Consider the following 7,666-nt stretch of genomic DNA (forward strand, 5'->3'; position numbering starts at 1 on the left):
TCCTGGCCCAAGCAAGTCACTCCTGCTTGTTGTTCTGAAGTAATGATTTTTTTGCCACAATTTGACCAAGAAGGCCTGACTCACACAGTCTCCTCTAAACAGTTGATGTTTAAAAAGGTTTTCCACCTGAACCCCTAAAAATATTTATATACATTTTTGAGGTTGATAATTCTAATAAACTTATCCTCTGCAGCAGAGGTAGCTCTTAGTCTTCCTTTAATGTGACAATGCTCACAAGTCCCTGTTTTATCATAGTGTATGATGGTTTTGATACTTTTAAAGCATTTAAAGTTCTTGAGTTTTTTTTTTTTTTTTTTGATTGGCTGGATTTATTTATTAAAGTTAAAACGGACTTATTTTCTATTTATTTAAATTTACTTAACAGAGTGTTTCTGCCCTAATATGGATTTGTACAGTAGTTGTATTAGCACTAATAGGGCTTTTGCTTTTGACTCTGTACTCACTCTTCCTCTGCACCTGATGGTCTAAAGCTAAGACTGTCGCTTTAACGCAAATTCATTTTCATGGCACTAATTTTATTAACGCACAATTAATGCAGCTCTCAATTCTGTTTAACGGTTTTTATTAAAAAATAAATAACTAAATAAAAAAGCGGCGAAATTAAAACCTTAAATGCAACACACATTTATTCAGTCCTTCCTTCACTCAGATATACAAAAAAAAAACTCCACCGCAAGATAATTTCTAATTACTACACATTTGCCAAGTCTCAAATCATGAACCAAAATCTGCCACGAAGCACACATCTGGCAATTAAAACCGTCGCAAAAGTTCTGTTTGGTGTCCTGATGATTTATGTAATTTAAACACCATAATTACTTTAGAACATTTACAAGAATATTTTGTCTTCATAATCTATGTTAAATTTGGTTTCACTAATAATAAACATACATTTGCATAAAGTTATATTTGTCCATGCTCATGTTGATTAGAGTATTAAAAACTTGAAGAGTATTAATTTCAGGTACATTTTGAACAGATACAAATGTGTGAATAAGTTGAGATTAATCAAGAGTTGACTCATGACAATTATGTGATTAATCACGATTAAATATTTTAATTAATTGACATTCCTAGCTAAAGCACAGGCAAAAACTATAAAAGAAGAAAGCAAATGCCATGAGTTTTGTGATCTGTCATCAAAGTTACTTTGAACAATCTAAAAAATAAAACATTTTCAAAATTGTTTAACACTTTTTGCTTACTATTTAGTTCCATATGTGTCTTTTCATAGTTTGGATGTATCCAGTATTATTGTGCAATGTTTAAAATAATAATAAAAAAGAAAGACCTGAAGGAGAAAGTCTGTGAAAACTTTTGACTAGTACTGTTTCATGTACTGCACTACAATGCTTTAATGCTTCAACTTCCACCTGTCTAATTTTAGGTATCATTTCCCTGTTTTACTTTCATAGAATTATGGTGAATGGACTCCAGTGTTTTCCCTTCCATAAAATCTGAATGTCAAATCAAGTTCATGGATGGCATAAGGAAGAATGCCGTAAGCATACCTGTGCTTGCAGTTAAGCAACATGACCCAGACATGAATTTGTTCATTTATGAGTAATCACGCTAAGACCTCTGGCTGGTTTTTGAACTATGAGGAAAATAAAAGCAGCCATTGTCTTCCTCTTTGTAAGTTGCACAAACAAGCTATTACACAGATACCAGAGCTAGACATTTGTAATTAATTGTCTTGTCAACAGGTTATAAGTTTCTGTTATGCAAATCAGTATTCAAAAAGTGTCTGCATCTCAAAATCATGAAATCTCAAAAATGATAGTCAACAGCCAAAATATTAAAAGAATTAACTGATACCTGTAATACCTGTGCAATCGCTAGCTTATGTTATTTCTGAATCTTTAATAAAATATGTTATGTAGTTAACCTATACTGAGAGATTGCACTTAATATGATTTATTTATTTATTTATTTTTAGATATACCTTTTTTGCATACTTGTAGGCTTATTTGGATTACTTTTATACTAACTACTACATTTCAACCATTTATGTGACCCTTGATTTGTTCCTCTAGACCCAGTACAGACATGTAAGGGCAAAACATATTATGAAAGTGAAAACATAAAAAGTGAGAAACCCAAGAGGAAATATGAAGATGCAAAACAACAAAATTAAAAAGTACAACAGCTGAACCTCATGCACAAAAACAAACATTTAAAAATATATCAGAATTATTGTGGAAGAGGTTAGGTCCTCACTGAACATCCTTTTATTGATAAGTGGACATGGAGTGTGACTAGAAGAAATATTTTTAATGTTTACATATTCATATTAATGGCATACAAATTTGACAGCATATCTATAATAACGTCCTATAAATGTTCTTACTAAAAGTAAACATGAATGAAATCGGTGTAGATTTTGGACTATAATTTCTATTGTTATTCTAAACCAGGGGTCACCAACCTTTTTGAAACTAAAAGCTACTTCTTGGGTACCGATTAATGTGAAGGCCTACTAGTTTGATACACAGTTTTTAGTTTGATCTGAAATAACACATTTTCTCAATTTACCTTTTATTATATGTTATTATTAATAATTAATGATATTCATCTATGTGAAGACACTGATCATGTTAATGATTTCTCATAATAATCATCAACAATGATTTAACAAAGTAGAAAACAGCTATTTTTAGAAAAGGCCCGCGGGCTACTCATGTGGTCCTTGCGGGCTATCTGGTGCCTGCGGGCACCACGTTGGTGACCCCTGTTCTAAACTTTCTCCAGCCTCAATTTTCTGTGGTCTCGCCAAATGATGAGCGCTGTATCCAATCAGCAACAAGCATATGATGTGTGGAAAGGACTGTGCCTATTTTTGAGGTAATGTTGTTGTGATTTTGTTTCTGCTGTTGTGTTTTTGGTTTGTGGTCATGTTCCAAATTATAAACAAAGCTAATAAAGTCCGAGCAACACTGAACCAGGCAGTGCCGACAAACACACTGAAACTCTTCACAGCAGGTCATTCTTCTGTAGCAATAATCTATCTCAGTTTCCTATCTATATATTTCTCTGTCTCTGGTGGCTTTTTCAGCAGTTCAGTGGGCAGGCCTTCCCCTTTAACCCCTCACACATTCAGTCCTCCACCTCTTACTGGGCACAGCAATACTGCTCCCCTTGTCTTAGGAATGTGGAAATGATTTCCGCCTTAATTTTATAACACAGGGGGCTCCCTTTGGTTCAATTTTCACCCATGCCATAAAAAACATAGTAGTGGTAAGAACACCGCAGACATCTGTTTTTTCCATTGCCAAGCCTTTAATGATCAGGTAATAAAAGTTCAATTTGACAGAAATTACAACAGATGTTGCAGACCATAAACCTCAAATATAAGGGACTTCTCAGGAGTACAGGCTGACCCTGCATGGTCATAGCTCACCTTACTATAAACATCACCATCAGGTCCTTTAAGACGCCTCACTCTGGGTAGTGACTGGCAAAATTTTTGTATTTAGTCAGTTTTCATGTACCCTCATGTACACCAACACAAACAAACAAACAAACAAACAATTTAACAAACAAAACAAACAAACAAACAGGTTAATAAACAAATAGCAAGGCCATTATGGAAATATATTTAGTACTTTTGTAAAAACAGATGAGTAGCAATGAAACAAAATAACGCCTGAGTCAGCATTTGCTTGTTTACTTTTGCTGCAGTAACCTTTTCTGGGGTAAAGCTATAAATAGGAAAATGTAACTTATATATTATTCATTGTACGCAAAATGGGTGTACAAAATCTTTCAAAATTATATTATTTATTCTCAAAAGTTTTATCATTATTTTGGACACACCTAATGCAGCTTATTAAGGGCCTGATAACAAGCTGATAAATTTAACCAGCATTAAAAGAACAGGAAATTATCTACAATATTTAATTCTTGCAACTTTTCTGCCGATGGTTATTCAATGATTATTTGTTAAGACTATCAAAAGCTTAAACTGTTGTCATTTTGGGTCCATATGGGTCCAGGAATGTAGGTCAGGAATTGTTTGCATCAAACTGACTAGCAATTTTATTTAATGATTGTGAAAGAAATAATAAAATTAAAAGGAAAATTAATTTATTCACTTGTTTTTTTCTGTTGCTGTTTTAGAAAAGCTTCCCATCGTAATTAATCTAATAATAAAATGTTGTTGTTGTTGTTTTATATTGCTAGCATTAAACACGTACCTTCTTGCCAGTCCCAGTTGCTTAGTGCCATGTTAATCTGCATTAAAACCATGTTTCACATATTAACCCTCTTTTTAGGTGCTTGATTGACATTCAGCTTCCCATTCCCACACTTAATAAACAATCGTGTGTTTTTGAACATTTCCAACTATGTGCTGTCGGAAACGGCGGGTTCAGCTTTGACCTGGAGGCAGGTATTTGAGACGGTGCTGTCTGATTTTCCCATGAGCTTTTCTTTAATAATGACTTGTTATGGTGTGAAGTACTTCCTATGTGACTGAGTTTTTTTTAGTCATAACTTACAGTTTCGTACGCCTACACACCCAAACTGTTCACTTGATAGGAATGATTATGATAGCACTGAAGTCAGTTGTATGTGATTGACAGTTGTTCTGTCCTGTTAAGATTAATAGGCCACAAATGATTTCCAATAAAGTTAAGGGCACACGCGGGGTCTGAGCACTTTATAATGAACAGGGGCTTATGAGAGTATTAAGGTGCGTTTGTGTGTGTGTGCGTGTGTGTTTGTGTGTGTGTGTGTTTGTGTGTGTGTGTGTGTGTGTGTGTGTGTGTGTGCGTGTGTGTGTGTGTGTGTGTGTGTGTGAGAGAGAAAGAGAGAGAAAGAGAGTAAGTTTCAAGCCCAGAGGTGAGAGAGTTATGTTCACACGCCTTTTCTTTGTTCCCACGGCAATCACAAATGCACCTGACCCCGAGGTTCACATACAGAGTCTATCTTATTTTGTACTTTAAATGTCTGCCATGTCAACACACTTTTTCTACTGTCTCTATGGAGCAATGAAGCACTGCGGTGTGTTTACTTTGATAATAGTCTCAGCGTGTGGTCACCATCACACTCTTATGATATATTGGACTCTTGGTTCCTGTCAAAGTCTGCGTGCTTGTGTGTGTGTGTGTGTGTGTGTGTGTGTGTGTGTGTGTTTGTGTGTGTGTGAGTAAGTATATGTGAAAGAGGCACTCCTGAATCAAGACACACTGTTTTCACATGTGTGACCTGCTGCATCCTTTTATGATAATTCATGGAACATTTTGGTGCAAGATATGGGATTCTCAACACCGCTTCCGGCAAAGGCGATGCTGTGAGTGGAAAAACAGAGCCGGTGCTATATACCACGGACTTTTGGTTCGGCCTTTGTGTCCATAAGATCGCTAAAGCAAGGAGGGGCAGTGAGAAAAGTGGTGCTTTAAATGACCTGGGGAGGTAAAGCATTGTTTGGGAGACAATGTATTAGTGCATCTCCATGTGAGAACTCCAAAACAACAGTAAGCAGCCCAACAAAAGCACAAACAGGCTGCTGAAACCTGAGAGAGAGAGAGGGATGATTTTTAGAACTGGATTGAAGACATTCTTCTACACCCCCTAAACTTTACGGAAATGGAAAATCATTTACAAAAGATTATAGGCAATGGTGAAACAAGTGAATACGGTTACTCATGCTTACTAGCTCGTATTTCATCTGACGTGGATATGTTGAGAATGAACATGCAGTTCATCCAAACATGTTTTCAGAAAGAAAGAAAGAAAGAAAGAAAGAAAGAAAGAAAGAAAGAAAGAAAGAAAGAAAGAAAGAGTTAATAATTACTGTATTTGGAAAACTACTCTGTACTTTGACAATATGACAAATGCCTGGCAGGCTGAAACCAAAATTAAGGTTTTCTGCCTATAACCTATTTTGATCCTATTACTATAAGAAAATGTGAAAAAATTTGCCCTTGATGCTGTAGAACCGCTGTAACTTACTTTGAAATTGGAAAAAAGGACACATTTTATTTGACAAAAAACTTTTTATATAGTAAAAGAAATTACCATGAGCTGTAATTTAGGGACTCATGAGGACCTCATAAACCTCAGGTTATCAAAATCCAAAACATGATGTATTCAACAGTGGAGGATGAAATACATGTAAAAGTAAAAATCCCCTGCTTATATATTACTGCAGTAAAAGTAATAGTACACCTTTTACATTTCTACTCAATTAAGAGTAAAAAAGCGCTTGCTTTCGGGTGTATTTAAGTTTCAGACAATAAAAGTACAGATCTATGAAAACGCATTATGCAGTTCAACATTCCATTTTTCTGCGCATCAAACCTTTTTACGAAGAGGGCTTTCTATTGTTACAGGCACACAGTAAGAGTATCATTACCCTGTTAAACCCCTTGTGAGAAGTGTGGGGTTAAGGTTGTGGTCTTGCGACAGGCTATTATTTAATGCAATTTATTTATTCCCTTTAAAGTAGCAAGGAAAATGGTTGTTTTTTTTTTAACTGCAGTTGAGTAAAATATAAGATATCAAGCATTAAAATGTAGTCAAGTAAGATTTACCCCAAATGAAATATTGTGATTATTTAAGTTATTGTCCACCAATGTGGAAAATTAGGTTTTATGCTAAAATATTGGAATTTAAAACCTAATAATTATAATGGCAAATAAAAACTAAGAAATGTTTTACGAATGAAAAGTCATTATATATATTTTGTAATTAGTTCTTGGAACTGACTGTATCATTTATTACTATCATTTATTATGTAATTTCTTTCCAGTGTATGGCATTTATCAGAGAACAACTTTTTTTCTCCATGTTATGTATAGTTTTTTTCTTATACTATGCTTCTTTAGAACTGATGTTCTACGATCATCTCTTGTTTTACTGAAGAGGAACCATGTCCATGGTTTAGAAAGATTCAAGACCCCCGCTGTCTTACAATACGAACCAGATTTGACACGCCAAGGGTGGTAGAAAAGGAAAGACAGAGAGAGAGGGAGAAAGAGAGAAAAACAATGTGAGAGAGAGAGAGAGAGAGAGAGAGAGAGAGAGAGAGAGGGAGAGAGAGAGAGAAAATTAAACTTTCATCCTTTCTGAAGGGGTCACATCGTACAAGGGTCATAGGTGACAAAAAATATCTTGGTCACATAGATCAGAAAAAATAAGCACATTCAAATACTTAACCATCATAAAAAACTCTCCTTTAATATCGCAGTCAGTTTATTAGAAAAACACAGTGCTTCTTCTGAAACTTGCCCACTGCAGTGTGCTCAGTGTGGAGAAAGCTGCTTTTTTTCTTTGCAGTGTCCGCAAAGGCTTCAAAACAGATGCACACATGCACTCATTGGAAACAAAATGGATGGCTCCGCTTTGTTTCCTTAGTACTGGGCTGTGGTCGGGAGGTCACTCAGGCAGAGGTCCTCTGACTGATCTCTTCTACAAACAATTAAAAAAGCTTGTTTTTCTGGATTGGGTTTTCGATTAAATTTATACTGTAATATTACAGTGTGCTGTTATGTCTGGGTGGAGGAAAAGAAAAAATAAACAGCCTTTATTGGGCAAATGAAGTCCATGAAGTTTTCTGGAGAAAAAGAACAGGTAATTGACATGGGCGTTTAGGATACATACATACTCTATACTGTATACATACATACATACATACATACAT

This window comes from Silurus meridionalis, chromosome 1, assembly GCF_014805685.1.
Source record: "Silurus meridionalis isolate SWU-2019-XX chromosome 1, ASM1480568v1, whole genome shotgun sequence".
NCBI lineage: Eukaryota > Metazoa > Chordata > Actinopteri > Siluriformes > Siluridae > Silurus > Silurus meridionalis.